This window comes from Aphelocoma coerulescens, chromosome 5 (genome assembly GCF_041296385.1).
Source record: "Aphelocoma coerulescens isolate FSJ_1873_10779 chromosome 5, UR_Acoe_1.0, whole genome shotgun sequence".
Classification (NCBI taxonomy): Eukaryota; Metazoa; Chordata; class Aves; order Passeriformes; family Corvidae; genus Aphelocoma; species Aphelocoma coerulescens.
Window position 1 is genome coordinate 48483930 of NC_091019.1, and position 17976 is coordinate 48501905.

The window sequence follows — 17976 nt, forward strand, 5'->3', positions numbered from 1 at the left end:
ATTTTGAAAATTTTTCTGAAACATTAGATGAATTTTTGAAATTTCATCTGAAGTTTTATTTTTTTAAAAAAACCTTGCAGTACAATTTCCTTTTACTGTGTGATCTTCAATAACACAGACCTGTTTCCAACAAATAGTTTCTTCACAGTTGTACCAATTTTGATTACTGCAGCAGCACATCAGACAACCTGCTGCCACAAATACTTCTAAAATACTGTACCTGATAAAGAAACTTGCATTACCTTCTCCTTATTAGCTGAAAATTTAGGTTTCAATCCATACAGAAACTGGAAAGATGAAAAGCTAAATTCCACAGAGAGTAGTAGAAAGATCAGCAATCCCAGATGGCTCATCAGGCTAAACAGATAATGAAGCACATGGTTTCAGGCAACAACAATTTTTTATTTACCTGCCCAAAGGAGGAAGACAATATTTTAAAATCTTTTCAGTTTGTGGAATTTATATAATATTTTTAGTGTTTAGCTGTCTGAATTTGGTAGTCTTGAAAAATTAAAACAATTTGATTAAGGTAGGCATCACTGTAGAGGATGCTTAGAACCTAACAAAATACACATTCATCAAGCCACTCACTCTCGCTGGAAATCCTAATTTCTCATTGTACCATAGAATTGTGTACCATTGTTTTTTCAAACTGTTCTAACCTGCTTGTCATAGATTTGTCATATAGTTTTGTGAAGAACTTTCTTTTATTTTGTGCTTGTTTGCTTTCCTTTTTTCTTGCTTTCTTTTGCTTATTTTCTTTAACTTTCATTTCTTCTCAGTCCATTCCTTCCTTTTTCCTTCTCCTCTGTCTCTTACTCCCTTTCTCTCTTTCTCTCTCCTTCTCTCTTTTTATTTCTCTTGCTTTTTAAAGTTAGAATAAAACTGAATCCCAGCTGAAACATTTCAAATACATCTTCTTAAGATGAAGATATCCTGGTCTTTCCACTGTCTATCTTATTTCATTATAAAAAGATGAAGCAACTAAATGAAGCAACTAATATTTCAAATATGTCACATAATTACAGTTGACCCAAAAATAGATTATTTTAAATTCCAGAAGCTATAATCAAAGATAGTTTTCCCAATTTATAAAATTTTCCTGTATTTTAAATGATATAGAAGACATGAATCAAAGCAAGATAATTAAAAAGGGAGAAAAAAAGAAGAAGGAATAGAAGGATGGAATACACCTGCTTAGCAGAATTTATAGTTCAACTCTCTTGGCTGTACCAATCACTTAGAACATTAATTTGTCTTTTAAAGGATTAATGTGTTTAATTAAGTTTATGAAGCAATTCCTTAAAGGCTAAGTCTGTATCTGGCAGAATAATAAATTCTTTGGAAAGAAAAAAAAACCAACAACATAGCTACACCCTAAACCAGTTTTTGTGTCCTTTTTCACACAATAAAACCTTCTGAGTTCGTTTCAGAGTAACAGATGGTTCCATCCATTATATTTACTCTTTATTCTATATTCAGATTATGTGTCTAAAGAAAATCCTCAAGCTTTAATAATGTTCTCTGTAATATGCAGAGTCCTCTCTAACTCTTGAAATCAGAATAAATATAGTAACTGTAAATGACGAAAATGTAGCATCATCTATTGTTGGATCTGTCAGTGGCTTTTTCTTTGTACAAGTATGAAGACAGTTCATTTGTTTATATTGGTAATAGAGCTTTCTGAAGGATTCTCAGCCTCTTAACTTGTATGGAAATTACTGTGAGCAAATGCTGTCATTGATGCTTCCAAGTGTTGAAATCAGCTTGACTCTTAAACATTTTGCTGTGCCTATTTTCAGCTTGACCTTAATGTTATAAAATTCCAATATGTGACAATTTTCTAAGTGCAAACATCTTGAAAGGATTGACTTCAGGCCTAGAAGACCTTCTCTGACAGACACACCTTTTCTGTGATGTTTTTTAAGCTGTACTTCAGGCAATTGAATTTACTGCAATTGCCCCATTATTCTTCTGCTTATTCCCAAAAAACCAACTTGACAAAATTTTAGAGAATCAGGTTTTTTGTTATCACATATTATATCTTTAATTTCACTACTCTACTGCTACTAATTAGCAGTTTACAGGGGAAATACAGGTTATGAAGTATGTTATCTGCAGGTGATATTAAAATTATATTAATTTTCTGAGTGTGAAAATAATTGAAAGGAATTGAATTACTACATGTTACTAAGCTAATATTATATTTTTTTAATGTATAGTGAACACTTTACCCATCCTGTCCCAGAGCTGGAAAACAAAACCATATTCATAAGTAATAATGATAAGTAAGATTTTGTATGTCAGATTATTACAAGACTATTAAAAAATGAAATTTGTTCTCATAAATGCTTTTTTCTGTATAATTGGATTATGAAGAATTTTATCTGAATTTTGACAAGGTGGACTCAAATATTTTAGATAAGAATTGATCTTTGTACCAATGTCTGTTATGGTTTTCACCACTCCTCTATCATAATTTACAAAGGAAATATCACATTCAAAAATACTTTTCCATAGCCATGCTTAGTCCAGTCATGTAAATCAGTATTAAATGTGTGTAAAGTTCAACATATAAATTGTAAGATTATATTTTTAACTATAGTGACTTGGAAAATTGTACACTGTGGAAGATAAAATGAGGATAGTGGATATCTCCATATGTTTTGTGAAATTTGAATTAACATAAATTCCAGTCGAGGGCCAGTGAAATCCTGTGATGTCAAGAAGGGATTCTGTTGCTTAAACGTTTGAATCTATGTCTGTTATGCTTGGCATTGTGTGCCCAAGACGTATTTTTGTAGGTGTCAAATACACCATTGGCATCCTGCACATTCTGAAATGACAGCCCTTGTACCTAGAGGCATCTGACGAGGCACTAGATGCTGGAGTTTAGGGGCCTGACTGCTCGATGAATTGTTTGCCGTTTAGTCAGGTTGTGTGTTGTTTGTAGACTTCCAGGTCTGGATCTGGAAACTATGCAAAAAATCAACTCTTCTTCGTGAAAGATATTCTGTTCTACATTTCTTGTGGGCCAAGTTGTGTTAATTATCACACAATTCTGCCCTTTTTGCTATTAATGCAAATTGCTGAATTTACTGAAATTAGGCGGTAAAGTTGCAATTATATTAATATCCTAGAATATTTCTCATAACTGAAGTCTTTAAACTTTGAAAATTTAAACTTGAAAAAAAAGGCATAGACTTTTTTTAATTTTTGGAATAGAATTTGCAGTTCTTGGATGTTAAAGCTAAATGCTGTAATTTAAATAAAGGAAAAACTTTTGTAACATTCCATTCTAATGAATGGAACAAAACAGACTCAGAAATTCCCTTTTGGTGACCTCGAAAACAGGTATGATGACACCTTCAGAAGTGTCTGTAAATAGTGGATTGATATATTAGATTTTATTATGGAGAATAGTAAATTTATTCATGCTACCATAGGCATAAACCATCATTTCTGTTTTTTTAGAAAGTCATATGTAAAACTGAAAGATAATAGAATAATATCTTCCAAAGCAATTCACATTTTTCAGAAGACTGTTTGGAAGTAAGAAAGAATCTGAAGACTTCAGTAGTGTAAAACATAGGATTCCTGTACTGATTTTTGTAGAATACTGTCCTCTGTTCATTATTTTGCATAAGGAAATCTGTTAGTACCTAAATTTAGTATAAGGAATATGAGAGGGGCTCTGAGTGTTTACAAACTCTGCAATTTATGGGAAAGATTCTGTATCTCCTCTATCTGAATTATCTCCACAACAGCAGGACATATAATTCATCCAGCATACGACATTAACTAGAGATGCATTATTGCAGTTTCATACTCTGAGTATTTGGAAGTAACAGATGGTCAGATAGTTGACACATCTAATTTAGCTATCTATATGGCCAACAAAAAGAAAGCTATTACATTTCAGAGAAGGATTAAAAGTATTTATGACAGTATTTTCTCTGAGTTCCTCTCTAGAGAAGACTTCCAGAGGCTTCTCTATGCCTGTAAGTATTTGGAGTAACTAATCATTTCTTATTCCCAGAAGAGGGAATTTCTGTTGATTTATGTTACAAGGTGTGATCAGCCGCTGCTGTTCCTCTGGAAATGTTAGACTAATGTGGAGCTCAGATGGCTGATACCACACGATTAGTAAGAACTTACTGGAAAAAATTTATATGTGAACTATTTCACTGGAGTTTTTTGGGAAGTTTGGAAAGATTAGATACATATTAGAATATAAAATTCTAACCTCACTTGTGAGATTAGCCTTAAAATTCACAGCCCCAATTAAGTGAGATGGCAGAGTTCCTCTCGTCCCTTTTGTTTGATGTGTCAGTGTCACACCAGTGAAGAGTGAGACAAACACATCATGTTACAAAAGCTGAGAGAGACAAAGCTGAAATACAAAAGCTCTCGGTTACATTTTTTTGCTGAAGTATGGAAAGAAAATAAGAAAAACTAAGCTCCCAGTTGTAAACTGAAATAATCTGAAAGTAGAGTGGCTGTTCTGGCTCTGGTGAGTCTTTTGCATTCAGATCACCCTCATTTCAGCAATGTTGGGATATGTTTGCATATGCCTATTTGTGCTCTGCCTATTTGGTTTTTTTCACAGTGAGACCCTTCAATGTTTCTACTCTTGAATGTTCGTACTTAGTTTTCTTCTATCTCCTAGGCTGACCTGTCTTGTCACTAACTTCATGAGTTCCTAACAACTTTCTCAAGATTTCTGAAGTAATTTCCAGACTTTTTTGAAGGATATATCTAATGCAAGATAATCCACCATATTCAGTGCCTTGTGCTAATCATAGATGACATTTTTGCCAGAAAATGTATCACAATCACAGTGATCCAGTTAAAATTCCATTTTTATTAATTTTGTCAAAGCATCAGTAACATAATTCTTTTATGAACAATTGAAATGTTATTTCTAATTTGAAACACGAGTTATAATTCACCCCAGATACTTCAAGGCGAGGTCCAGTGATTCCTTTCCATTGCTTACCCTGTGACAGTGGGATTGTTAACCCGATTGGAAAAGATACTATTTATACTAATTCTCTACCATCTTTTTTAATGTATATCCTCATATTTCATTAAAAACTATGAAAAATAACCTGCAGTTGAAGATTGCATTAAATGGTATTTCAGCTTTCCATACCAGATGAATACAAATGCTGTAGAAGATTTATATTTTCAGTCTTCAGCCCTGACAATGGCTACTGTGTTAGTAGTTTTGATATCAGATAGCTCAGTGCCAATATTTAGAATGCAAATATAAAGAGGTGCTTGGATCTTAAAATTTACCTGCATAATGGGAGCTATCTGACAATTTCTCAAGCCAGTGTATGGACCATGAAAACTGAAATCTCCACCTGTTGTTTAGGGCTTCATTTCCTGTCAGTGATGGTAAAAAAATCCAGCAAAAGTCCATGGATATTCACACTGTCTTTGCCCAAATTTTCTTCAGTCTGAATAACGTATATCCCTCTCTAAGACTATCAGTTTCCATCTCTAAGATCACTCATTATAGGAAACAAACATCAGAAAGACATTAACTTTAAGACACTGGGGTTGATGTCACTAAAAGACACAATCAGTTCAAAGCTGGACATTCTCTTCCTCACTGTCCTTTTTTTTTTTTTTTCAAATCAACCAGTCCTCTCACCCCATAAAAACTTGTAAATAGAGGCCCTTGTTCTGCCTAAACATTAAAAAACGTTTCCTTCACTTACATGTGCAAATCTTTATCTCCATCTGTTTCTTATTCCATGTTTCAAGCCCATCTGTCTTCTTTATGATCTAGATGCTCTTTCTCATAACACTATCAATGTGGTAACTATGTTCATTTTTTTAATTATCTGGGAAATGTTTTTGCTTGAGTTTCTTATTTTTTATATTTTTGTCGCTATCTCAAAGGCTGATTTTAAAAACTTGTAAAGGTCTTTTAGCTCTTAGAAATCTGTTTTCCTCTTAATTCTTCCAGAGAAGCTTCATTAGGAAGGAGAAAAAAGAAAAATTCTGCTCAACAGTTCTTGGTGGTAATACCAGAAGAGGAATGGAACATCAGTAACTCATTGTACAAAGTTCATTAAGCCCTGGATTGTTAACAGAGACCTAATATCAAGTGGAATGTTTCCAAGTTTTGCAGTACTGCCTGTTGTCCTGTTCCCCATACCTGCTCCTTACCAATAGCCTTCCTTTGCAGAATCTCTGGAGATAATTTTACATCATTTGAGCAAACAAACAAACAGAAATAATGCTCCTTTTATAGTGTTACAAAATAGAGGGGAATGTAAAAATTTGTGGAATAAAATCAATTTTTTATTGGATTCAGAATTTATAGATACATATAGTCGTTTCTATGGGCTTACATTACATTAAGCCATAATTTATTTGAAGGAGGATAGGATATTCCTTTAAAAATTAGGGAAAGAAGATAAGGCAAGATGGAAAGACAATGAGAAATGGACCTCCTCCTGCTCCACTGAGTTCATTGACTTCACCTCAGGAAAACATATTTTAAGTGGTGCAAGAAGATAATCATTTAACAGAGGCCTAGAATGCAGTATCATATTTCATGATGATTTCCCCTAGCTCATCATAAGCTTCTTAGCACCACTGGGTTCCCTAGTGCAAATGTGCGTAATACTTTTTGGCTTACTCGGGTCATTAAATGTTCTGCTTCCAACACAGTCTGAACTCAGATACTGATTCTCTTTAATGAGAGTGATATGGAAAAAGTGATGCTACAGCAGACACAAAAATTCCTTTAGTTAGGGGCTATTTTTTGTCTTATTACTAGAATACCACAATATTGATAAGGATGAAAAAAAACCTCAGTAAAAGCTTGCATATACTGATCCATGTAGAATGTATAGTGCTGTTATTATGGCATTTGCTAAAATGAGGACATCCATATTTTTAAAAGACAGTTTATTTAATTGGAAACGGATAATTGAATCTCTCTTCCTGTGAATGCATGGAAAACATGGTTAAGATAGCATCTGACTTTCTAATAAAAATAGTAAATAGATTTTCCCTTCTCTGGCAAAAACATGTTTCTTGTGTAGAAATATTGCACTGTTAGCTTTTTGTGATGTTATGGTGGTTTTAAGTGAACAAAGTTTTCTTATGGAGAATTCCATGCTGAAGTCATAGAAATGTCACAACTAAACTGTAGTGTGACTGAGTTCCTAAACTGTGGTGTTGGTATGTTTATGTTGGTTACTTGGTTTTCTGTTATGGATTGCTGAGATATGCCACCCAGTAACCTATTTCTTAAATCAGCTCTGAGATGAAGTGAACAGTGCACATACATAAGCCTGTGCTGCTACACTTAGAAATCTTTCAGACTTTATGCTGTCAGCTTTTTCTTACGTCTGTATGAATCAACAAATCTGTCATTTAAGCTACTAAAAAAATTCTAGTGTTAAGAATGCAGAATCTCAATTGGTTTTATGCTCAGATTATTGTTTGGAATGATGGTTTTATACTGATATTTATTTATTTTATTGATTTATTTTCTCTAGATTGAACTGTGAATTCATAAAGTGTTATTTAGAAGTTATCCAATAGGTTTCTCTCATGTACTAAAATACTTAAGCAAATATCTGTTCTAATATGCATACAGTGTTAGAAACCAAGCTTTTTATTGTTTAGTTTCTGTCTTTACCATGCTCCTGTGTCTTACTGTTTTCAGGGTTTCTGAAATAACAGTTAAATCCACTGTTTTGAAGAAGCTGTTGGCACAGCCTGTTTTCCTCCAAGAGTAGCTCAAATTTGGAGAAACCTCCTTGTATAAACAACATTCCACATCTACTTTGTTCTAATGATACCTCAGTATTTGCTAAACATACAGACAAAAGTTCATTGGTCTAATTGGCTAAATGACTCTGTTGTGGTAAACCATGTTCAATTTCATAATGGAGACAAGGGTGAGCCATGTTATTTTACCATGTGTGAAGAGCCACATAAAACTAGAGTTCAACTGTCACTGTTTTCCCAAAAAAAAGTTCCTTCCTGCCTAGAAGCTGGAATCATCTGGATGTAATTCACAATCTGAAGACCTGTTGTGTTGAGCCTTTTCTAATTAAAAAAAAAAAGAAGTAAATGTTCTCCTTCACTTTTTGACCAACTTTGTAAACACTGTCTTTAGAAAATAATTTCCTGTGCTGCAGAAGAGTCCAGACATCGTGCTTCCTTTAGAGAAAGCATAGGTTCTTCAGTGCCAATTTAGAATTCCTCTTCTTATTTGTCCCTCCATGCTTTGTGCAGAAAATAGCAAGAAAAGATGTTAGAGTCATACTGAAGAGGCATCTTGATAAATGTTCAAAGTTGGAGTCAATACAGGTTGCAATACCTTATGTAAAGATCACTTGTGGAAATAGGTATTTGATTTTGCCTCTACCAATAGAATTTTGAGCATACAGCTGTGAATCCTTTAGATACTATCTGTTTAAAATTGCAAGGGTATTAATTTTAAAAATAACATTTTAAAAGGAGAAGTGATTGGGCAGACTTAAAAAGCAGCAATCAGAATTTCACTTATCATGAACTCAACATTATTCATTATGCTTTTAAGCCTTCTTTCTTCTTGCTCCAGATAGTTTATGCTCATGAAATTCAGCATTCATTAAAATCCAGCAGTTTTATCACTGATTTCAAAGTAGACAAGATTTCATCCTGGGATTCTAGTGGGATTAATTTCAGTATAAGGAACTATTCAGCTTGAATAGCAGCAAACAAATTTGGTCACAGAATAAACTAAGCTTTTAGGTATTAGTTTCCTTTTGCCGTTATAATGCTGTCTTGTACTGTAAAGGTAACATTAGAGGTTGTCCAAGACCACATAGCATTTTAAAAAGCAGCCAGATAAAGGATGCCTTCAACAGGTATAGTGTGAGTTACAAGGGGCAACATATGTCTTAATTCAAATGTGAAGGAATTAAAACCCACATTGCTTTTTTACAGTGAGTAGTTCAAGGTTTTCATTTTCTTAGCAAACTGCCTCCCCTTCCCTTTAACCGCATTACACTTGTTTTTATTTAAAATATTCATGTCTTTCACAATTTAAAAATAAATCTCTTATTTATTTACCTAAACTACAGCAGTAAAATCCATATACTCTATAGGGGTCTTTATTCTAAACTTCTTTTTCTCTAATATAAGGCTACTGTGGCTTAGATTTCAATTTTTGCATCCTGTTAAAAACTTTCAGTCATTCTTTTCATCATGTCCTAGAAGTGTTGCTCTCCTTTTCCAAACTAAATATGGTAATTGTGAAAGACACTAGACTGCTAATTGAGATTATCATGCAGTAGAAAAAAGAAAACTAAGAGTAAAGTTTTCCATTAATATTTGGGACCAGTGACAATGTGTTTCAGACAACATCTAGGTAGTACAGAACAAGTTCAAGTTATCATTATTGTTAATTGTCTTTCCTTGATAGCATTATCAGCTATTCCAAAAGTGAAGCGTAATGCTATTTGTGATATTGATTTTGAAAGGTGAAGCTTTACTTACATTGAATTCAGAACATCAGTCAAACTCACAAAACCTTAGATGATAAGACCTAGCTGATAACATCCTGCCTTTTGTTAATTCTTCTAAAGGCTTACATGTTTCATCTCAGATATGTATGCAACCTGATAAACAGTCAACCTCCTTTTTCTGTCTTCTCTTTATTCTCTTCACTAGATCTCTATATTTTTGATACACAAGGAATATTATGCTACTTTTACAACTTAAAGATGATGTACCTCAATGTCTTTCAATAAATCCCAAGAACCTCAGTAGCATGTTTTTGTCAAGATACAATTGATATATCACATCTTAAACATCTGACTTCACAAATACCAATATTTGCACACTCATATCAGCCGGCAGAGGCAGAATTTCTTTACTCTTTTGCTCTCTGTGTTCATACTTAAAATGAAGGCATAACATGAGCTATTCATTAGGCTATTTCAAAACACTGAATCAAAGTAAATTTGTGTACTCTATTACCAAGAAAAATATTAAAGAATATCACTGAAATCTCCATAATAACTAAATGTCTAAATATCTAATGAGCAAAGGCATTCAAATCAGGTTTGGATAAAATTTTGAATCACACTTGTTGATGCAGGATCAAAAGTGAAAACACTATACTGACCCTCTCTTTAGAAGAAAAAGCAAAATAAAACAGGAGTCACGGTAATTTAGCATTGTTTAAAGGTCTACCTTACTAAAAGTCATTAGGAAGGATTTTCATATGCCAATTGATTCTTTCAGAAAGAATTGATCCTTACCTTTCAGAAAGAATTTTAGATTCCTAACAAGTCCAAGTTCAGGGCAAATTTTCTTAAGGTTAATCTGTGTCTTCATAACAATTGCAAAAGTTAGCCAAATGGTATTGATGGATGAACAGCATCTCTTAGGACACCAGAATGAAGGTAGGAATGTTTGTCATTTCATGTTTTAAAACATGTCATTTAAAACATGTCATTTCATGTTTTAAAACCTAAATTCATTAATCGAAAACAATAGGAAAACCAAAACAAATCATCTAAGAAATGTTTTAAATACAGAAAGGATGGGTCCTGAAGGTCCACAGAAGCCACAGTCTTGTTATTGACAAAACACACATCAAAACATACACACTGCTGCCTTGTTTAATTTGGAGGAGTGGGGAATTTGTTTGTTTTCTGTTTTGAAACAGAGAAAGGAAGAAAAGAATTGATAATAAAATATCAGCTAGTTTAGACCAGAGCATTTGATATACTGTATATAACACAGACATAGAGACACACAAACACACAAAGAGTAATGGAGGGCAGGGAGAGCTGTCATTAGCTAAAGAAATGCTTAGACTGGATGCTAGAGACTATAGATAAGGTAAGTAATAAAACACCAGGAAAGATATGTATAAAAAGCCAGTGTGGGGTAGAGTAAGACTGCAGAGCACCTAGTCTTACCGTCATCCAGGGACAGGGACATGACAAAAGCAGGGAGGCACATATGCAAATACAGGAAATGCGACTTTTTTTTTTTTTTTAATTCATTAGAGTAGTCAAACACTGGAATCTGTTGCCTGGAGAGTCCTTTTGACTGTCTGTCTGTGCGATATTTAAAACTTGACTTGGTACAGCCATGAGCAACCTGCTATAACTGACCCTGCTTTGAGTGGGAAAGTTGAATTAGTTGGTCTCAGGAGGCCCCTACAAACCTTAGCCTGTGATTCTGTATCTGATCTGAAGAAATACTATAAAATTTAGTTTTAAAATCACGTAATAAACAAGAGATTCCTTTAGTTAGTCTGGTCACATACCAGTTGAAAATAAAGCTATTATCAGCCCTATGAATCAAATAATAATTAAGTTATTCTGTGTTTTGAGAGGATATATTCGTATCCCTGTGATAAGTATCAAGTTTTTAATCTTACAGTAAAAAGTGGTGCAAGTCTACATTGCTTTATATACTGATCTTGAATAATCATGCCTTTATATCTTCTGTCCACAAAGAACTTGGCTGATGATTTTTCAGTTAATTTTGAAAGATTTGGAAAGGTCCAGTCAAACAGGAAAAACATCATCATTATACCCATATTTAAAATATCCCAGAGACTATCAGGTGATGACAGGGCTCTCTTCATGACATGGATTTCAATTTAGTGTCTCAGTGACATGAATTATAGCATTTTAGAAAATGCTGGCCAACAGCAGAATGAAAGTTCTGAGTATCATATTATAGTCAAATGTGATCCTCAGGCATAAATAATGGATTATTGAGTAGAAGTGGGATGATTATATTCATTGTATCATTTGAGTCCCGTAGAGTTGTTACTATAACATGGGTCTTGTTTTAGTGTATATTATTGAAAAAAATATTGATAAAGCAGAGAAGGTTCAACAAAGAGAATGTGTTTAATTATAGAATATCAAGGAAATTATGATGTTCATTCAAAGTAAGGAATTTTATTGGGCATTTAGGATTTAAATGTATTTTGATGAAAAAAAGTATTTATTTATAGATTGCAATTTATTTATTTTTAGATATTTAATTGCATACATTGTCTAGAATTGTATTCAGCATAATGACAGCTGAGACAGAGTTGCTAACTTCCCTTTTAACCCAACATTGAAGAAAACAATGTATGAGAATGGCTTTCTAGGAATTAAAACAACCAAGAAAAATTTATATTTTTTCTTCCAGAAGATATTTTAAAATAAGCTCTTTGGTTATTCTGTGTGGGGCACCAAGTTATATGAACAAAGTAACTGAGCAGCATTCAGTGTAAAGAGTCTGAGTTAGTTGTCTTTGAATCAAATCAGCTAGGTTGGGTCTGCAAAGCAGCATAGCTGCAGCATCATGTGAGTCCATTGGGACTGATTTAACCATCCTTCTGTAATATACCGACTATGGATCTATAAAGTAAGCATATGCTCATGAAACACAAAAATAATCAAAATAGAAGAAAAACATTGAATCTTCATCAAATGAAACTGAAAGGAATCCAGTTTATATGGAAGGTTTTCAGAAGCATTTCACAAAGGCATTTTGAAAAGGATGGAAAAAATGGATTAATCTCATGCTATGCGTTACCGTCAATAAGCCTACAAAAAACTTTCATGACACATTGATGAACTCGATATAAGATTTTTATCAGCATGTTTTACAGAATCTAAAAGCCATGTTTTGTAAACATACTTGGTTAGCAAAAAGTAAATAACCTATATTACAGGATAAAAACCTGAAAACAGACAGCACTTTAACAATTCCTAAGATACATATTTATTTCTATAAACATATAAAATATGTATATGTATTTATATTTGTATTTATGCACAAAATTTTGCGCATACTGGTGCCAATCTAGTATTAACTATGATCATTAGGTTGTATTATTTACACTCCCAAGTATTCAGGTAAAACTTGGATTAATCTTATAATTGAATTCCAAAGTATAAATTAATAATAATGCCATTAATAAGTTATTCAAGGGTTCATTCTGAATGAATGATAATTTACATATATCTGTATTTATTGCTGCTATCTTACACAAAAGCAAGATCCTCAAACAATAGTTTTCTCTTCTTGGTAAAATAGGATCCAATAAAATTTAGAGAATATGCTAAATTGTGAGCTGCAGTACAAGTATATAGTGCATAGACAAAAGAAGAAAAACTGAGTCTGGGTGGGATCTCAGCCTCTCCTTTATATTCATGAGCCAGCATAGTTTAAATTCTTCTGTGTACATTGCAAAATAAGCAATCATTAGCATTCAGGAATTTGCTTATGAATGCAGTCTAACAACAACAGGTTACAAAGTTGGGACTCATAATGGAAACTCAACTTTTAAGTCCATGGAATTAAAATTATTAATTTGCATTAATTTACAAACACTTCTAGATTATCTAGGATTTCTAAGCCAGTTGGAATCAGCTGGCTCATCAGTTATGCTCGTATAAATTAAAAGTAGGTAACTAGTACAGAAATGGCAATTAATATCTATTAGGAAGTTCCAAATCTTTAATTTAATATTTTTTGAAAAAATTACTGATTAGTTTTAATGGCGATATTTCCACATTTTAAAAGGTTCCTAGTGTTAATAAAATTTTATGTTTTAAAGTTCCAGAAAGTCTTGCTTGTGCTTATTTTCTGTGATTCAGTGTGGAAATTATTGCATCTCAGTCAGAAGAGCTGGATATACACTGATGGACAGACAGTGACCTTGAGGAAGAGAGAAGGTGCTGTAACATACAACAGATACAAAGTATTATAAAAAAATAAAAGGTGCTAGACTTAGTTTCAAATAATTTAGTAAAGCAACACAGTTATATAGAAATCAATCCCCTTTTCACACATCTTTAAACAGCAAAACACTCAGAAGGAACCTAAGGAGAAATCTTTTTTTTCGAAGATGGAGTAGATCAATAAGAATATGTCTTAAAGTTATACCGATGAAATTGGTGATTTTAAAATTTTTCATTTTCTATCAGAGCTAAATGGTTTCTTTCAATTCAAAAATAAAATTAAAAATAAGTCCAAAAGTTCAGCATTCCCAAATGCTCACATGAGAATATTTACCAATTGCTTTCAAATCTTTTTCTACTAAAAATAGTCAACAAATCCATGTCATTCTGTTTGTTATGCTTTGTTTCCCTGGTTCTGCAGACGTTAATGAACTCTGACCTGATGATGATAAATGCTTTGTGAGTAGTAATTTATCCACCTCATTTTGTCTCATTTTTGTTTATATGGTTTTTGCTTGGTTGTGATTTGATTTAATTATTTCTTGCCATTATAAAACCTCACCTTTTCTTGGATCGGATTAATGAATTGTTATTTCCAAGTTACTAAAAGATGAAATAGTAGTTACAGCCATCTAATATTAACACTGCTACAATATCAAAGATATATGGTATTATCTCTTGGCCTTTCTTATACGTGAGTAAAACTACTGGAATCAGGTTGTTGATAAATACTTGTGTTGATAATGATTCAAATGAATTCAAATTTGCTTTTGTCTATTACTTTGTGGTATTCATTGCAAAGATCTGTTTACTAAAATATTTCAGGCAACAGACTCATTTTCTGGAGTATTCCTAAGCAAAGGAAATTATAAAAATTGTTTAAGAACTTAGAGATATATCTATGAGGGATATTTTCCAAATCAGTTTTTCTTCCAAAAGGAAGAATCAGCACTTGAATGGGTCCTTTCATCTAATTTCCTGAGTCATAAAAAAATCCTCAACTAACCAGATGGCAACTGATTCAGTATGTTCCTTTGTATTTTCAGACCTTTATTCAAGGCACTTCTAATGTACTTTGGGGAGCTGAGCATCAAAGAGGGTGGCTACTATGCTTATATATGTGTGGTAGGTTTTCAGAGATGCTCGTATTCTTAGGACTATTCTTTCTTCTGTAAAATTTGCTGTTCTTAAGTAAATAATGTTTCCCTTTTTCACCACTGAAGGTGAAGGTTGTTGGGATAAACTTTGTCTAAAGAGTTCTGCATCTTTATGTATTTAGTATATCATGAGAATAACAAGGTTAAAAAACGTGAGATTTGTAGATTCTTTATAGGATTATTAATAGCAGCCATTTACCAAGGTTACTTACACATATTTTTCTTGTTATTATAAATGTTCATATATCTAGTGGAATAACTAGTATACATCAGGAAACAAACAGCAAGTGGGGAGGTCATAATTTTTTTTTGAATGACTAATCACAAAAAAATTGTAATGTGATTAGCAGATGCTTGGAGTCCATGAAAAATGTTTAGGAGGAATTTTAGAAACCTCCATTTCACTTATTAGTTCCTCTTCATGTTGAAATTGCATCAGCTCAGGCTGAGGAAAGCACAGATCTTTGGAGAATTTCTTCAAGCGTCTCAAACTAGTTAATTAGAATATGTGCACAAGCACCAGCAGTCAGCACTGTCACATTTTAAGGGAAAATATCAGATACTGTTACTTTATGGAGAGTCTGATACAAAGAATATATGTTAAAATCCACCAGATTACAGACTCTCCACTCAGGCAATACCTGGTTTCTGTACCTTGATCAGGCCGAGTCATTATTTAAGTGAAATTTGCTCAGACTGACAAATCAGAGGCTTTGCTTCCATACATGCTGAAATATACAGCAATGAACACCTTGGGAATTTAAAATACAAAGCCCATGACATTGAACAGCTTTCCAAAAGTAAATGTATACTAAACAGGGTTTTTTGTCAAGATCATATTTTTCAAGGTGGGTAACTAAAATTTACCATTCTGCTTAAATTCTTTGGATGCCACTCCTAGTAAATAAGCAGGGCTGCAAAGGATGTGCTGTCTATTATGAGTTCCCAGCACACTTATGTACTGTAAGTCAAAGAGCCAAACTTCTTCATGAAACATCCTGTCTTTGGCCTCTTGTGACTTATGGGTAGAATTTCTGAAGAAGGCCAGTGCAATTTTTATTCCACCAGTTGCATGTAGTGTATTTGATGTAATTGAAGAATAAAGAGAGAAGTGCTGGAATTAACATAGAAATTTCCTGCACTGAACTGAAACCTTGCTAATCAATTTTAAGTAACCAGCTAATGCATTTATGTAATAAACTAATCAATCTCAAATGCCCATTTTACCATTTGGATTGAATTTAAAATCCCAGCATGCAATTAAGTGACATTATTGACAATGGTTTGAACATGTAATTGGTGATTTGATATTACAATTGGTGTTCTGTGTCTGAAAACAATTTTCTAATAAATTCACTACCATTAATTTATTCCTTCATATTACTCTGCAGGACATATAGAATATAAAATATTAACTAACTTGGAAAGCATGAATATCTGGGGTTTTAACCACCAAATTCCTGACCTAGGTTCTGTTTCCAAATATGTTGTAAAAAAACCCCAACAAAACAGAATATTTTAAACAAATGCTATCAGCATGGCTTCTACTATAAATAAAAAGACTAGTAATATTTTGCAGTATATTCAACTGATATAAAATTTGGGCTGAGTTTGTGTACTTGTTTGAGACATTTTCTGTTGTGTTTAATGGCTAGAGAACTATGTACTTAACTCTTGCAAATTTTCACAGCTAGCATGATACTAGCATTGCTGCAGTAGAGAATGTCTAGAAATGCTACAGATAGAAATGTGTGTCACAGAATAAAGACAGTGTTGATATTTAGAGAACACACAGAAGTTTGGCCAACCAAACCTTTAACTAGCTGACTCATTAATTTATTTATGGACTGAACTTTTTCGTGTGAAATTTGATATGCTCCAAAACCTCCTGGGTAAATGAGATCTGCTTCACCAAGTGAGGGCCAATATTTCACCAGTACAATCTATCTGTTAGACACCAAGATCTGTCTACATCATGGCAGAACTGGATGTTGTTATCAGTGACCTATCTTTTCTATCTGGGTAACTGTTCTAGCCATTAATAATCCCAATTATGGCAGTTACAAAACTTTCAATGGCAGCTTATTCCATTGTTTAACTCTTCTTTCTGCTGTAAATCTTTAGTCCTAATATTTAGCCTACATTTTTCCCCCTGAAGCTTGAGGCAATTATTTCTTGTTCTGTCTTCCTTGACAATGAAGTACAATTAATCTCTTTCTTCTTTATAGCATCCTTTTATGTTTCTGCAGTTTTCACCAAAGTACTGTTATATAATTCATTCATCTCATTTATTTCTTTTTCAGCACATAGATCATAAATAAAACATGAATGACTGAAAACATAGGAGATTCAGAAAGAAGGGGGGTGTGTGTGTGTGTGTGTGTGTTTGAACATTCATATATTTTTTTAAATGTCACAAAACTAAACAAAACCAATCAATATTACCTAAAGCACAACTTTCTGTGAAATTCACAGGGCTTTCCAAAGCCAATGACACACTGTGACCCTCTTGAAGGCTAATTATTTACCTTCCTAAGTACAATCCTTTAACACATCAAGATGAAATAACATTATCAAGAAGAAATAAAGTACATAAACACAGTTGCCAGCAGTTCAATGAAGAGGGACAAAGTACACAGATCCCTTTAAAAATTTTTGAATGTTTAAATCTATGAAATTTAAATTAACTAGCAGAAAGCTCTTTATTCACATGAAGAAATTGTAAATTGTACCTGATTTCCAGTCAGTACATTGATATTGTTATAATCTGTATGTTCTGTAGCTAAATAAAACCAGCTTAATTTAAGATGATTTATAAAACAGGGAAAATATTTTTGCTGCAAGCTTTACACACTCCTTAGACCCAAAACAACTTTCTTTGAACATCTTGAATATTGAATGATCTGTACTAAAACTGCAGTCAAATTGAAAGTTTTTGCACAGTATTATGTGATCATATAGCATACTGAGTATCTTATATGAATATAAAATACATCATGTTTTAGGATATAAGCATTTTTTAGACATCAAATGTCAACCTTATTCCTATATAATTTTAATACTGGGTGTTTAAATGTCAGTTTTTTTCA

The 17976-nt window shown here is 33.0% G+C and overlaps 1 long non-coding RNA gene across 2 annotated transcripts in view; it reads left to right on the forward strand.

Moving 5' to 3' along the window:
* The window catches only part of LOC138111748 (uncharacterized), a 137062-nt gene that overhangs the window by 65576 nt on the left and 53510 nt on the right, over positions 1-17976 (forward strand). The window contains exon 2 of one of the 2 annotated variants that reach the window (XR_011151437.1): positions 5981-6063. The exons of the other annotated variant lie outside the window; for it this stretch is intronic. This is a non-coding gene — a long non-coding RNA (uncharacterized lncRNA). The remainder of the gene's footprint in view (positions 1-5980; positions 6064-17976) is intronic. 2 annotated transcript variants of the gene reach the window in all.